The sequence below is a fragment of the Mustela putorius genome, unplaced genomic scaffold, assembly GCF_011764305.1.
Source record: "Mustela putorius furo isolate JIRA1106 unplaced genomic scaffold, ASM1176430v1.1 tig00003853_pilon_pilon_pilon, whole genome shotgun sequence".
In the NCBI taxonomy this organism is placed as follows: Eukaryota; Metazoa; Chordata; class Mammalia; order Carnivora; family Mustelidae; genus Mustela; species Mustela putorius.
The window spans coordinates 57,147,998-57,165,318 of record NW_025422005.1 but is presented as its reverse complement, the minus strand read 5'-3'; the positions used below and the strand labels follow the sequence as shown (position 1 = coordinate 57,165,318).

General features: G+C 34.3%; 1 protein-coding gene across 5 annotated transcripts in view; it reads right to left on the bottom strand.

Annotated features, from left to right (window-relative positions):
* LRRC7 (leucine rich repeat containing 7) overlaps positions 1–17,321 on the bottom strand; it is a 572,538-nt gene that overhangs the window by 352,111 nt on the left and 203,106 nt on the right. The gene's annotated exons all lie outside the window — the stretch shown is intronic.

Genomic DNA, 17,321 nt, shown 5'->3' with positions numbered 1-17,321 from the left:
AAACAAAGTCCCTATTTTCATGAAGCTTCTATTCTACTGGATACAGATCAGAGATGGATTGGTTTTTTGCTTCAGAATGAGAACCTATCTTTATGAATCTTTTTATTTTAATGGTAGAAAGCAACTTATAATCATGGTAGAAATTCCAATAATATCTTTCTCTAGGTTAAACTGACCAAATGCCATGAAATCTTGCACAGGCTTGTACCATGTCACTTACAACACTTCATTAAATCTATTGATTTTCATGTTATTCTTCTAGACTCTAAGTCTTTTGAGAGTAGGAACAATGTTTTATTTATTTTGCATTTGTCTTAAAGCTTGACATACAACAAATATTTAATAACAAATGTAGGATGAAATAAATTTGTATGGAAGCATAAAAGACCCCCAAAATTCAAAGCAATCTTGAAGAAGAAAAGCAAAGCTGGAGGCATCACAATTTCAGACTTTAAGTTATATTACAGAGTTGTAAGGATCAAAACAGTATGGTACTGACACAAAAACAGACCCATAGATCAATGGAACAGAATGGAAAACCCAGAAATGGACTCACACGATATGGTCAATTAATCTTCAACAAAGAAGGAAGAAAAATAGTCTCTTCAACAAATGGTATCGGGAAACTGTATGTCTTCATGCAAAAGAATGAAACTGGACCACTTTGTGAAACCATACATAAAAATATATTCAAAGGGGATGAAAGGCCTACGCATGAGATAGGAAACCATTAAAATCCTAGAGGTGAACACAGGCAGTAACCTCTTTGAAGTTGGCAGTAGAAACTTCTTACTAGACACATCTCCAGAGGCAAGGGAAATGAAAGTGAAAATAAACTATTGGGTCTTCATCAAAATAAAAAGCTTCTGCAAAAGAAACAATCAACAAAACTAAAAGGAAGCCTACAGAATGGGAGAAGATATTTGCAAATGACATATATGAAAAAGGGCTAGTATCCAAAATCTATAAAGAACTTATAAAACTCAACACTAAAAACACAAATAATACAAAATACAAAAAATGGGCAGAAGACATGAATAGATATTTTTCCAAACATGAAAAGTTGATAAACATTACTCATCATCAGGGAAATAAAAATCAAAACTACAATGAGATATCACCTCACACCAGTAAAATGCCTAAAATTAACAACACAGAAAACAACGGGTGTTGGAGAGGACGTGGAGAAAAGGGAACCCTCTTACACTATTGCTGGGAATGCAAACTGGTGGAGCCACTCCAAAAAACAGTATGGAGGTTCCTCAAAAAAGTTAGAAATAGAAATACCCTACAACTCACCAGTTATACTATTATGTAATTACCAAAGGGTACACAATATTAATTTGAAGGGATAAGTGCACACCAATATTTATAGCAGCAGCATCAACAATAGCCAAATTATGGAATGAGCTCAAATGACTGATGAATCAATAAAGAAAATGCGGTGTGTATCTACACAGTGGAATATTACTCAGCCACCAAAAAGAATGAAACTTTGTCATTTTCAATGACATGGATAGAGCTACAGACCTTTGTGTTAAGTGGAATAAGTCAGTCAGAGAAAGACAAATACCATATGACTTCACTCATATGTGGAATTTAAGAAATAAAACAAATGAACATGGTGGGGTGGGGTGGGGAGGAGAGAGCAAACCAAGAAATAAACTCTTAACTATAGACAACAAACCAAGGGTTGTTAGAAGAGAGGTGGGTGGGAAGATGAGTTAAATGGGTGATAGGTCTTAAGGAGGGCACCAGTTGTGATGAGCAGTGGGTGTAATATACAAGTGTTGAATTACTAATTTCTATACCTGAAACTAATATTACACTGTATGTTATCTAACTGGAATTTAAATAAAAACTTGAAACTAAAAAAAAAAAAACCATACAAACAAAAAATGAATCCATGAATGAATAAATGAATATAGTTAGGGCTCTCCTCCTTCCCTCCCAACCACCATCAGCTATTGACAATTTATTCGAAAAACTTGTCATTCTAAGTGAAAGGACACTACTTCTGTGAATGTCTTTCCAAGAAGAATGATTGGAGTCTTCCTCTAAATTACATAACACTAATCACATTGCTTCCCAATTACATGTTCCATTTTCCTCCTAGGTAAGTCCTTTGAAGAAAATATCTTGTCTTGTTCATTTTTGAATTCGTAGACACCATATAATTTGCTGGCTACAGAGTAGTACTAAATGAGCATTAATTTGAAACATGAGCCTTTTTGTTAATTTATTTGACTTACCAACATAAGCTTATTACTAGAAAGTAGTGTTAGTTTATAAAAACAACATAGCATTTTGTTTTTTAAATTGCTTAGGTTAAGCCAAATTTGGAAGAAAGTGAGTAGAAAATGTTTAAGAGTTGTTGGAAATTCAGCCCAAAACTTCTTATCCTTTCTTTAACTTCCAGAATTAATAAAATGATATTTTGAGGACAGGTTCATGGGTCAGCACTTTCAGATGGTTATTTATACCTGGCATTCTGTAGAAAGCCAACCAAAATCATTAAAAGAATACTTCTTCATTACTTTCTATCTCTTGAACTCCTACACTTCACATTTCTAGGAGTCTGAATCTCAAGGTTTTTTAATGCTTATTTTAGTTGATCTTACTTGAAATCCCTGATTATGGATTGGTGGCTTCTCAGTCTTTACCTGGGACCTGGCATATATTAGGTAGCAAGTAAATGCATCTAGTAAATATCTGACCTACTTAGGCACCTAGTAAATGTTTGTGGTAGTTATTACAGTTGTAAAGCTAAGTGATGATGGCTTAGACTATGAGAGTAACAGGATGGAAAGAAGTAGTGGATTGGAAAGATATTTAAGAAGCAGAATCCAATGGGTTGGTGATGGATTAAATGAGAGGTGGGAGGGGAGACTGGGGGAGACAGAGGTGTCTCGAAAGCTTCCCAGGGCTTTTGTTTGTTTGTTTTTATTAACATATAATGTATTATTTGCCCCAGGGTTACAGGTCTCTGAATCATCAGTCTTAAACAATTCACAGCACTCACCATAGCACATATCCTCTCCAATGTCCATAACCTAGCCACCCTATCCCTCCCCCCACCACCCAGAAACCCTCAGTTTGTTTCCTGAGATTAAGAATCTCTTATGGTTTGTCTCCCTTCCCAGGTCCCATCTTGTTTCATTTTTTCCCTCCCTACCCTCCGACACCCCCACTCTGCTTTTCAAATTCTTCATATCAGGGAGAGCATATGATAATTGTGTTTCTCTGATGGACTTATTTCATTTATCACAATACCCTCTAGTTCCCAGGTTTCTAATTGAGTCACTGGTAGTCACATCAACCACACAGCTATACGTCATGCCCTGTCTGCCTCTCTGAACCACAAATGAATACACAAATGACTTCTGATGCCTGTGTTGCTCAGTGCCTATCACGCACCCTATTGTGTCGAACCATGTAACTATTTCTTTATACCTGTCTGTTGCCCCCACTGTAAATCTTTAAATATAAATTAAGAGGAAAAAAACTATCCAGGCTTGTACCTAAACCATTTGGCCAGAGGGTCCACTGTCCATGAGACTTTTGGAGCACCGTTCACTTAAGACTGTTTTCTATTTCATTGTCCCCAAACTTAGGCTCTTCTGGTCATCTTTTCTGTCCCTTCCCTCATCCCCACAATGTACTGAAGTTTTCCCCTGGCCCAATTTCTCTCTTCTCTACTCCGTCTGAACTCACAGTATGTCTTATATCATGATCGAAAATTCCACCGAGTTTGTCGTCTTCACTGAATCCTCCCTCATAGTCTCAACTGAAACTTGATTCACTGGTAGCCTTTAAAAGTGGAGCATGCTGACATTCTTATCCCATAAATACATCAGGACTGAAAAGTGGAATTGTTATCCCCCTTGTTCTCTAAAAACCATTATTCTTCTCTCCTGTAAAACCTCTCTTCCTTTGATGGTCTCCTTGTATAGTAACACCTTCCTCCCTTAGGACATTGATTTACCATCTCTTTAACACTCTTCTACACCCATTGATAATTTTGGTATCTCATTTCTGAACTATCTCAATCATAACTCCTTCTAATCTAGATTTATTCTCCCTACATTAATAACTTCCAATTTTAAAGCTTTTCTTTAATCTAAATTTCTAAATAAATTAATTATAATGCTACTCCTTAATTTTTCAATTATAGGTTTGTAGCATGTAATGTGGTGGTTTAACTTCCTGCTAACAAATTTCAACATACTTCTAATCAAGCAAAAATACATAGAAAGCAATATTGCTTTAAATTAGTAGTATTTATTTTATAAATAAGGAAATTCTTATTTATAAGAATTATATTTATAAAATAAGAATTTCCTTATTTATAAAAATAAGAAAAAATAAGGAAATTCTTAAAGAAACAAAAAAATGCACAAGAAATAAAATGTGATCAAATTATAGTAGTATATAGTCATATATATATGACATACATATATATAGTCATATATATTACTATAGTTTCATATATATGACTACTACTACTACATATACACTACTATAGTCATATATATAGTCATAAATAATAGTATATAGTCATATGTGATAATTTGATCACATTTTATTTCTTGTGCATTTTTTTTGTTTAAGAATTTCCTTATTTTTTCTTTATTTTTCTATGTACCTTTCATTAATTCAATTCTCTATTTCCTCTTGATACAGTCAAGTGAATATAATCTCTTGTTTTACCCCTGGAATAATCCTTCAGGAACACTTGTATTTTCTTGTTCTTGTCTGTAATGTTTGTTTTTGTAGATCTGATATGTATTTGTTATCCTAAAATATCTCTTCACTATTATTCTGTGAATTTTCTATTTCTTTCTTGTGTTACATCTCCTATTTTCTGAGTCCCATGTCTTTTTCTTTCTGGACTTACTGGAATAAAACATCCAAGGTGAAATACAAGATCTAGTAATTTATTGAGGAAGGATGTCTGGTATGTGAATCTCTGAACATGATTTCATTTCACCCACAAACAAGTGAAAGTTTGGCTATATATTTCCAGGTCAGACATAATTTTCTTTCATAAATTTGAAGACCATTTTTTTTTGTTATTTTCTAGCTTTTAAAATTGTTGCCAGGAAATCCAGTTCCATTACTATTCAAAATCCTGTGATTTTCCCTTCCACCTAAACATCTTAGAATTTTTATCTTGTCTTCAGTCTTTTGAAATTTCAGGTAATGTGCTCTGATGTTTTTTTTTTTTTAAATCCATTATACTGGGTACTTGAAAGACTCTTCCACTTTGGAACCCCTTATCTTTTAATCTTGTTAAATTTTCCATCATTATTTAATTGGTAATTTTCTCCTCTTTGTTTTTATTTTCTCTTTCTCTGCAATCTCGATTAGTTGGATGTAGGAGCTATAACCTACTTTTATCCTGTAGTTCAATTATTTTTTTCTTTTGTAATTTCTGTGTCTTTTTCTTGTTATTCTGTTTGCTGGGAGATTTTTCTCAGCTTGATCTTCTAAATCCATCTTCTGTATGATCTTCTATCAGAGGCATATTTTTACTGCAAAAGCTACTTGTTGCTTCCTGAATATTACTTTTACATAGTATCTTGTTTGTATTTGAGGGTGCCATGTCATTTTCATTTCTCTCAGAGGATATTAACTATAAGCTTTTTGTCTTTGTCTCCCTGCTCCTTGCATCATTTCTGAGTTCTCTTTTCTGTGTTTCTTTTGATCTTTATCTTTCATAACAGCAGTTTTCTGCAAAAATCTGGTGATCCCCGACTGTCCTTAGGAATTGAAGAGTGAAGCTCTCAAATGCTAATTGGAAGATTTATATACATGATAGGTTTCACAACAGGATGGTCTGGCAGCAAGCCAAAGAATATTCTGGACTTCTGCCTGGGGCATAGCTATGTAGCCATATATAGTGAGTATTTTGGTCAGTTTTCCTGTTTTTAGTACTAAGTATCTTCTGTTTCTTGCCTGGTACCTGTTGTCTCCTAGACTGTAAGGAGGTCTGTGCATTAACCCAGTTTTCATACCCCTTCATGTGTACTTTATATTGTAGATAATAGTGTATTTTGTATGTAAATAATGATATTAACTGTATCTTCCTTCTATTTCATCTCAAAATTTGTTGAAATTTATTTTCTGATGCTTTCTCTTCTGTTTTCTTTGTCCATATGATTATGCATATTTTATTTTATTTATTTATTTTTAAAGACTTAATTATTTGAGAAAGAGAGGGAGACAGTATGGCAGAAGAGACAGAGGGAGAGGAAGAGAAGCAGATTCTATTAAGTGTGGAGCCAGACACAGGGCTGGATCTCATGACTTTGAGATCATGACTTGAGCCAAAATCAAGAGCTGGATGCTTTATCGACTGAGCTACGCAGGTGCCCTGAGTATATGTACTTTAAGTTCTTTTTAGTTTCATAGAATAATCTGGGTTGTAAGAATAAATTTATAAGGAAGGCAAGAGAATAACTATGTTTAAAATAAAGTTCTCTCTTAATCCTTTATATACTTTTCCTTTCTTCCTACCCAATCTATTAGGAACATTGGGCAGAGAACTACATCTTTCTTTTGGAACTGCTCTTTCTCTGGCTCTCCTGACATCATACTCTTCTGACATTTCTTCTTCCACTTTGGCTCTTCCATTTCAGTCTTTTGAGAAGGTTCCATCTTCTCTAACTGAACACTGAGATTTATAATATTAGGTATGCTCCTACATCCCACGCCCCCCCCCGCCCGCCCTGCCCTAGGCTTGTTGGCTTTCTAACTCTACACTCTCTCCCTTTACAATCTTCGTTCACTCGACTTCATTTAACTTTGATAATAGGTGGTTGTAAAATTTCTTTTAACTCTTCTCAGATTTATTTCCCTCATCATTTCCACTTAATGTTTTAAGGGCATCTAAACCTAACATGACAAAATTGATGCGATGCTCTTCAAAGGTACAGAGCACATCATCATGGTCAAGAGCTTGGACTCTGGCTGTGTGTTTTATCCTTATGTTTAGTCATCTGCCAAATAACAGAGTACATACAAAGCACTTAGAATTGTGTCTTCAGGTTTTAAGCATTCACTAAGGGTTAGCAATTACTGCTTTGTCCAAACCTCCTCTCCCTGTGTTCTCAATCTCAGTGAACAGCAATCCCATTCACCCAGCTTCTTAAGATAGAAACCTTCGTATTGTTCTTGACTCCTCTAGTTCCCACACTCCACATCCTTAACAATCACCAAGTAACAACGATTAAATAGCCGGAATATTTCCTCAATCAAGTCTATTTTTCTTCATTTCAAGTGCCCAGCAACCTAGCTCAAAATATTATCTCTTGCATTCATACTTGTCTATTATTCTACCACAGGACAGCCAAAGTGACCTTATGTAACACAAATATTATGTCACCCTCTTGCTGCAAATACTTCAATGACTCGTTTCTGCCCTTTAGGCAAAGTCCAAAGTTTTTACTGTGGTGTGCCAAGTATAATATATTCTTATGGTCTGACTCCTACCTTCCACACTCACACTTAGCCCCCTTTGCAACCAGGCCAGGTACCACTTCTGATTGCTTTCTGTGTTCTTCGCATTCATAATTTCCTTTGCATTTCTAAGACTAAATTTTCTTTTTTACACAGGCCCTCGGAAACAAGACTGCCTCTATATAGGACAATTTCCCTTGCCTTAAAAAAAAATTACATTACAGGAAAATAGCCTCTCCCTATTTAATAAAGCAGGCTGAATATGTTCCAACTATATGCTGCAATTCTTTTTGATTACATTTCAATAATGTACTCAATATCAGTCTTGATCACTAGATTGAAAGCTCTGTGAAGACGGGGACCATATCTAGCCTGTACAAAAATGTATATTTCCAGTCACTTGTCTAGTATCTGGCTTAGAGTACTTTAAAAATATTAACAAGTAATGAATATAGGAGCTAAACATAATTATAATGACTTCTCTTTGTACATATTTTTGAAAATTTCAAACTAATTTATAATCTATTACCTTATTTTTCATAAGGCATAAGTATCATATATCATTTTCCATATTTTAACAGTGGACTAAAGTTTAGTGAGTCTGTGATATATGTATAGTCACACACGGACTAATTAGTAGACCTGAAATTGGATCTCATATCTCCTTACTCCAAAGCCGTTGATTGTTTTTCTCCTTTAGCAGACTCTGTATTACATTAACAGTCAGGTATATAGATTAGCATATGAGAACTTACAGAGACATAAATTTGCCAGCAGTTCTATCACACACATACATACACACACACTCACACATGCAGGCATGCACACTTGCACATATTTGACAGTGATTTACACATAAAATATTCCATAGGTGCAAAGTGGAACAAAGAGTAGCAGTGAGGGAAATATCTAGCAATCAATTTTAAAGACTTTTTTGAACATCAAAGGAATAAAAATATAGTAATAGAATGGAGAAAGTGTTTCAGGAATTGAGTAGAGCACAAAACACAAGAAAGCACATGTATGTTACATACATGATATACAGAAGCACACATAGGCTTTTCTCTGAAACCTGACCAGTGCCCAGGGTACCACAGAGAGTGTGTAGCTTCACATGCAGTGTTTAGACTTTGACTCAGAAGCAATCTGACTTCTTGTGTTAACATAGATCCTTAGTACACATCCAAAAAGTAATTCTTGGAATTTCAGTTTTTCAAAGGGATTTAAAAGGCGAGAGGGAAATAGGTAAACAGGTATTCATCTCTTTCTGTTAAAGTCCTACCAGTAAATTCATTGAAATACAAGAGATTCTCAGGGCACTGCATAGATTCTCCTCTCTCTTGAATCACATATGTGTGTGTGTGTGTGTGTGTGTGTGTGTGTGTGTATTCTAAATTGATCGTTGAATTGATCTAAATCAATCTAAATTGAATTGCTAAAGAGGATTTTTCTTTTTCTGTACCACAGTATGCAGTCAATAGACTCCCTTTCAACTCTCTCCCAGAGCCAAATCCATTTATACATCAGGGCTTGCTAACCTGGACTAAGCTAGGTGAAATAACAAAAAGATTCATCTTGCTACATTCTTCAAATCCTTTTCTATTGATTAAATCAAAGATAATTTTTACCACTTGAGAATTATGCCTACGGTAATTGACTCAAACAATATGTGTATCAAAATACATTTATTTTAATACCTTAGTGTTCCCTAGGATTTTAAACCCATGTTTGTCCATATTAGCCTTACCTACTATCCCACACCTGGAAAGATAAAAGGACAAAAGGAAGTCCAATCTTTCCAAAATTTGTGATAAATACTCTGGTTGTTCTCATTCATTGGCACAGCCTTAGATTTTTGAAATGACAAATGTTTCTAATTTATTTGCTGAGAAACCCTTTGCTTCACTAAGTGTGCCACCAGGGATATGGAAACCTGCCAAGCTCTCTCCATGTCCTACTTCAAGAAACATCTTTAAAGCCATTACCTAACCTCAAGTGTGCCTCTGAAACCCCCTTATCCAGACAATATACATGGCGATTCTAGGACCCTAAGTGGAATATCTGAGGCTTCTTTCTTTGTTTTCTGACTTTTGAAATAATTATATTTCAAAAATACTCAGATTTCATGGGTTTGTTTTCATTTTATCATTTTAAAATCTGAAAGTCTGCAACTGTTACACATGGTTTGATTTGCTATCAATACAAAGAAACCAGTTTATCCTCATGACGATCAATGGACAAACCACCTTATGGTCTTTAATGCTGATATTATCATACCAGCAATCAAACACACAGAAATCAAGAAGGAAAGCATGATGCCTGGTACCAAGAAGGAGCTTATTAAATATTTCTAAGTTCTGCTTTTAGACAAGTTATTTATTTTAAGAATAAATGCTCAAATGTTTAAAATGTTCCCTTCTCTCTCTGCACATTCTTCCCAAGAATTTTCATCTACTGACTTCAAAAAGACTTCAAATGGTTTCTATGAATGATTTCTAATATATCCTTTATCCTGGATGTAGTTCCTAACTGCTTAATGAACTACCAATCTTTAACACTCAACTTGTCTAAGGCAGAATTTGAAAATACTTATTAAACTCCTACTCTGTCCCAGACAGTGCTCTCTTTCTTGATTTCTTGTTTTGATTGTGTTTTCATTCTCTCAGTTTTGTACCTTCGAGTCATCTTTAATTGCTCCTTTCTTTTCTTCTATATTAAACATTTCACATCTTCACCTTCCTTCCTTTACCATGCATTCAATCTAGTTCAGATCCTTGCCATCTCCTAGGAGTATTACTGAAAGTAATATTGAACGAAAGTCCAGTACTTCCAGATATCCTTCTTCTACAATCATTTATTCAACAAATACTTATTAAATGTTGGCAATGTGCTAGGTACTGGCCTATATGCTAGGAAATAACAGTGAGTAGAAGAATTCTGGTCACTGATCTAATGAATTCACTGGATTATAAGGGAGATGAATATTAAATAAAAAGTTTTTCAAGTAAATCTGTAATTGCACATTATGATAATTGTTATATAAGAGAATATTAGTGCTTTATCACTTTATGTATTGACACTTACATTAAATATCCAGATTAATTTTCTAAAAGGTGTGTCCATTCCCCTGTTCTAGAAGCCTCACTGCATATACCTTTTCAACAGCAATATTTCCCAGCCCATGTTCCTGGGCTGTATTTTCCTCCAGGAAGTAAGTAGTGTACATTAGCATATTAAGGGCTCAGAGGGATCTTGTGATAAAGAATTACGTTTATCTTTGTTCAAACCAGTGTTTCCTAAACCACTTTTTAAAAAAATTAAAAAGTTAAAAATTTTATCACTATAATTAGGATTTAGTATTCTGAATCAAACATTTTAGGAAAGGCTAGTCTACAAGATTATTTAGCTTGACATTCAAGCTGTTTTTAACCCAACTTTTCAGCTTTTTTACTTTGACAAGCATGTTTTTCCAATTCTATGCTCTAGCTTACACCACTCCCAATACTGAATGTTCCTTATCCATTTTCTTCATCTAAATTCATCCAAGCAATCTATGGTAACACCTTTATTTTTTTATAAATCATGTTGAATGATTTTATTTGCCGGCTATTATAATTTGTTTGCAGATCTTAAAACATCATAGTACCAGATATAACAAAAATCTGTGAATTGGAACTTCTTAGAATAATAAATGGAATATTTTATTTTACTCTTTATTTCCTTGCCTACTAGTCAGTGTGTGCAGTTAGAAAAACATTCACAGAATTTGAGTTTGGATCACATGGGAAATCAATTTTTTCTTTATAAAGTCTTCTCTAGCTGTTACACACTATAAATAAGGCTGCTTTCCTTGGCTTCCTTCTCCTTACCATTTATATTGTCATCTTAACACTAACTACCCTATAAAACATGACCTAAGGATTAGAGAAGCGATCTGGAAAAAAATCTATTGAGAGAAGTTTTGTAATAAGTGATGGCCTATACAAGCTTACTCAAAATTTCTCCTTATTGTATCACATAGACGAATAAAAATATTTTACTACTTCTATCCTTTTCTGTCCACATCCTGTATTGGAATTTTTATCTATTGATTTACTTAAATATGTAAATATAACTATAGAAGACAGTAAAAAGCAAACTTCAGCATTAGATTAAATAAAGCTCAAGTTCAGGGAAAAGTTCTAAGTCTTTAAAAAACTGTTTAGCTATATTTTTTGAAGAATGTTGCTTTCAGGCCAAGTTGTGAACCTCAGCCACGATTAGTATAAAGAAACAAATTTCTAAGCATTAGGACACTCTCAAAGATTTAACTTTCTTAAGGTGATAAACTAAAATAATAAGTTTCTAGGAATAGCATCTGAAGACTTATTTACATAGAGATACAGAGTAAGAGAATAGAATGGAAATAGTCATACATAAGCTATTGATTACTAGAAAGTTAGGTTCAGTTGGAACCTTAGTCTAGTCATTTATCTCACCCTTGAATAAATTATTCAGATGATAGTTTTATGCCTTAATATCTCCTGAATTATTTTTATACTGTGGTATAAGAGAATGGTTTATGTTCTTAATGATGACTGAGTTATTAAGAAAAGATCTGTTATTCAGCATGATTTACTGGACAGCCAGAGATATGTATAATGCAGTTAGATGTAGTTTAATTAAATATTTTACTTAATGAAAATCTGGGTAAATGATCAGCAGTATTTATTTTTGTAAAGAATCAACTTATGTGAAACCCTTCACATCCTCTGGAGTAAAAGCTTTAGTAGGAGCTAGTAAGAAAGTATTTTCCATGCAGTTGTCTTGTCTTAGGGATTCCTTGTCTTTTGTGATGGTGACACAATGTCAATATGGTGCCCTTCGCAAGACATGATAAAAGACCTAGACTTTTGATCTGATATAAGCAGATGGTAGACAGCATTTTTAAATAGTATTTCATGCTGCTTTATATACATTCTTCAATCATAACTATAGATAACTTCTAATATTATCTATCTTTATTGATATTTTAATTAATGCTAATGATGGTGGCACTTCTGCCTTCAGGACAGAGAAAATGCTGCAATTCTGAAACTCAGCTAAATAAACAGGGCTTGTAATGATAATCTTTTAATCAATTAAGTTGCTTTGGGTATAAATCTAGGCAGTTACTTTATAATTGGAAAGATTTTAAGAGAGTCATGAAACATATAAGCCTACTTGATGTCACCCTAAGGCTGAAAAAAGAGTTAATATAAAAGAAAAATTAATTTAAGAAGCTTTCTTCAAGGAAGTTAAAGACATGTGATAATGCACTCAGAGATTTAATAATTGTTAAATGAAATGTTCACGAAAATTAACATGGCAGAATCAGACTCATTTTAAAATGGAACTACTTTGTTATGGTTCTGAGATTTTTTTCATTGTTAGCCTGTGATACGAAATTAAAAGTGTAATTTCACACAACAAATTAAAACATCTTGAGTATTTAAGTACTTACCTTTATTCATGTAAGTAATAAATAGTACATATGTGATTTTTGCTGTTTGTTTATATTATTACTGAATTAAATTATTTAGGAAAAGGTGAAAGGCAACAGGATTTGCGAAAATTAAGAAAAATAAAATCAGGAGCAAAGTTCTGCAAAGAGAATTAGGGAAGGCTTTCAAAAGTTAAGAGAGTTCTTGGAATGAAAGAGCCTACCTAAATGATGGGGTCCTTTTGGTAGACAGAGTGTATTACTTTGTGATCTTTGTGATCACAGTGCTATCAGAGTAAACATTTTAAAAATTCAAATCTAAACACATGTAAAATTCTTCACAATCCCTCTGCCTCATTCACTATCAATCCTGTATGGCTGAGTCCAGAATATACAAGCCTCTGCCAAAACTACAGTCTCCTTCCAAACCCCACTCCCGCCTTACGTTCCATGCATCTGTGCCTTTGTATTTCCTGTTCTCCTGACCTCTCTTTTTAGGTAATTTCTTCCTTATCATTTTCAGCTATACTCAGGGATTATCCTTGTAGAAGAATTTTCCTCAGCTATGCCTGTTAAAAATGAATTGTAACCTCCTAAAATTCACATGCTGAAGTTCTAACCTTAAGCACCTCAGAATATGAAAATAAGGTCACTGCAGGTATAATTAGTTCATATGAATTTACACCAGAGTAGGTTAGGACCATACTCTAATATGGCTGGTATTCTTATAAAAAGAAGACCATGTGAAGAGAGAGATGCACACAGAGAAAGGTGAAGGTACATGGAGAAGACAACCATCTATAAGCCAAGGAGACAGTTCTGGAACAGATCCATCCCTCACAGGCTTCCAAAGGAATCAACACTGACAAGACTTGATTTAGTATTTCTAACCTCCAGAATTATAAGACAAATGTCTTTTGTTTGAGCCATCTAGTTTGGGGTCTTTGTTAAAGCAGCCCTAGCAAACTAACACAAACCCCTTCTTTGCTTTCTGTTGAAAAGTTAGGTGGCTCTTCTCCAATGTCTATAAAACTCAGGGCCCAATAAGGCAAACACTTATTACAATTGTTTTCTTGTCAATCTCTTGAGGTAGCAAGAGTTCTTAATTAGACCATAAACTCTGGCTTTTGTTGATGCTGCTGTTCTCCTAATCCAAGACGAATATGCAATATGAAATTCTCTTTGTACAGTTTAATGAATAAAGGCAAAGATGGAACTTTTGCTTGGTCTTAAATTCACCATCTATTTGAAGACTTAAAACTGCAATTTCAGGTGCAGCTAAAATTGTCCAACAAAAGTATAAAGTGAGACACTCTGAAGAAAAACATGTGTGACATCACAAAAAGAACAAAATGGATAGGTTACCCCCTCATCTCAGAAATAAGTATCCTGGAAAAGAAATGACTCTCAATGTCTTTCATCAATACACATTGTAAGTATAATAAGTATAATAAACTACTTGAACCTAAAAATTTAAACTGAAGACTTAAATAAGGATTTCAGATGTCTCTTGAAAATTGATATGGTGGTTATCATAAAAAAATGATGGGCATATCTTGTTTAGAAGGATCAGTTCTAATAGAAAGGAGAGAGCACTATATGTCAGTATGGACACCCTAAACTGATAATGGAAATAAATTGAAGAACATTTGAAAGAGAATAGAAATAGAAATTATATTACCTTGAAAATACACTACAAACCACTAGATCATGCGAAATATATCTGAGTGATATTTTTCTAATGAGCATTATTATACTGGCAGAGAGAAAAAATAAGAATGAGAAAAGAACTGTTTAGACATTGTAGGCACATAATTCTGCTCAATCAAAATATTGTTACTTAGAATCTCCCTTGTTATTTTCTTCAGAATTTAAAAGTAATGCATATTTATTATTAAGAATTTGGAAGATATGAAAGAGTGGAATAAAATCCACTACATTCATATCATTAGGTCCCACTACATTCCTTTCAACCAGAAATCTATCTATAGTCTAATCTATCTATGGTGTATCTGTCTAATCTATCTATAGTATAATCTAAACTATAAAAAAATTGGAGTATTTTCTATCACTCATTTAAGGTTACACTCTAAATACATGCATACATATATCTACACACATGCACAATCATACAACATACATGTATAGTATTAAAATTAAACATGTTTTGTCTTGTGCTTTTCTACTTAGCATTATACTATGAACATTTTCTTATATCATCAAACATTTCTGAAAACACTTTGTGAAGATAATGAAATATTCTATTGTGAATATGCCTATCAATTTATTTGACCAGTCTATACTATTTTATATATTTATAAATTTGTAGCATAAATTTATGTTAAATATATGAATTTATAAAATCTTATAAATTTCCTATCATAAATTTTCCAGTCTTTTTCTTATGTTACAAATTTATATGTTTGCAATTTCCCCCAATTATAACTAATGCCTTGGGTGCTTGCTTCGGCAGCACATATAATAACTAATGCCTTGGTAAACAATTTCAAATACAAGTTCTTATGCATTTACTAGGTGAAAAGAATTTAAACATTTTTACATTTCTTCATAAATATTGCAAATTTGCTCAATTATTGTACTAATTAATACTAACCAGAGTATCACATATGAATACTTATTTCCTTGCATAGTAGATGTTATCAGTTTATTTTCAATCATTGTCAGTTTGATAGAGAAAGTATAATTTGAAGTATTTGTAATCTTTTCCTTTATTTCCTCCTTCTTTAATTAATGCTTCTAAAATCAGTTCTTTGAATGAACTTAACTCAATGGCTTACAAATAGGAAATAATTTCTTTTTCACCAATCACTGTCTTTAAATACCATCGCTGGGAACTCTCTTTTCCCCTCTTGGATAAGGGATTGTGCCAATTCTATAGCTTTCTCATTTTTTTTTTTTAAAGATTTTATTTATTTGTCAGAGAGAGGGAGAGAGAGCGAGCATGGGAAGACAGAATGACAGGCAGAGGCAGAGGGAGAAACAGGCTCCCCACTGAGCAAGGAGCCTGATGTGGGACTCGATCCCAGGACACTAGGATCATGACCTGAGCCGAAGGCAGCTGCTTAACCAACTGAGCCACCCAGGCGTCCCTAGCTTTCTCATTTTTAAGTCACAGAAACAGTCTCCATTAGATAATTAGTCTCATTCTCAGGTATAGTTGCAGAACAATGTGTAAATAAATTTCCAGATTTTTAAAAAATTTTTTAATTTTTATAAACATATATTTTTATCCCCAGGGGTACAGGTCCGTGAATCGCCAGGTCCACACACCCCACAGCACTCACCAAAGCACACACCCCCTCAAATGTCCATAACCCCACCCCCCTTCTCCCAACCCCCCTCCCCCAGCAACCCTCAGTTTGTTTTGTGAGATTAAGAGTCACTTATGGTTTGTCTCCCTCCCAATCCCATCTTGTTTCATTGATTCTTCTCCTACCCACTTAAGCCCCCATGTTGCATCACCACTTCGTCATATCAGGGAGATCATATGATAGTTGTCTATCTCCACTTGACTTATTTCACTAAGCATGATACGCTCTAGTTCCATCCATGTTGTCGCAAATGGCAAGATTTCATTTCTTTTGATGGCTGCATAGTATTCCATTGTGTATATATACCACGTCTTCTTTATCCATTCATCTGTTGATGGACATCTAGGTTCTTTCCATAGTTTGGCTATTGTGGACATTGCTGCTATAAACATTCGGGTGCACGTGCCCCTTTGGATCACTACGTTTGTATCTTTAGAGTAAATACCCAGTAGTGCAATTGCTGGGTCATAGGGCAGTTCTATTTTCAACATTTTGAAGAACCTCCATGCTGTTTTCCAGAGTGGTTGCACCAGCTTGCATTCCCACCAACAGTGTAGGAAAGTTCCCCCTTCTCCGCATCCTCGCCAGCATCTGTCATTTCCTGACTTGTTGATTTTAGCCATTCTGACTGGTGTGAGGTGATATCTCATTGTAGTTTTGATTTGTACTTCCCTGATGCCGAGTGATATGGAGCACTTTTTCATGTACCTGTTGGCCATCTGGATGTCTTCTTTTCAGAAATGTCTGTTCATGTCCTCTGCCCATTTCTTGATTGGATTATTTGTTCTTTGGGTGTTGAGTTTGCTAAGTTCTTTATAGATTTTGGACACTAGTCCTTTATCTGATATGTCGTTTGCAAATATCTTCTCCCATTCTGTCAGTTGTCTTTTGATTTTGTTAACTGCTTCCTTTGCTGTGCAAAAGCTTTTGATCTTGATGAAATCCCAAAAGCTCATTTTTGCCCTTGCTTCCCTTGCCTTTGGCGATGTTCCTAGAAAGATGTTGCTGCGGCTGAGGTCGAAGAGGTTGCTGCCTGTGTTCTCCTCAAGGATTTTGATGGATTCCGT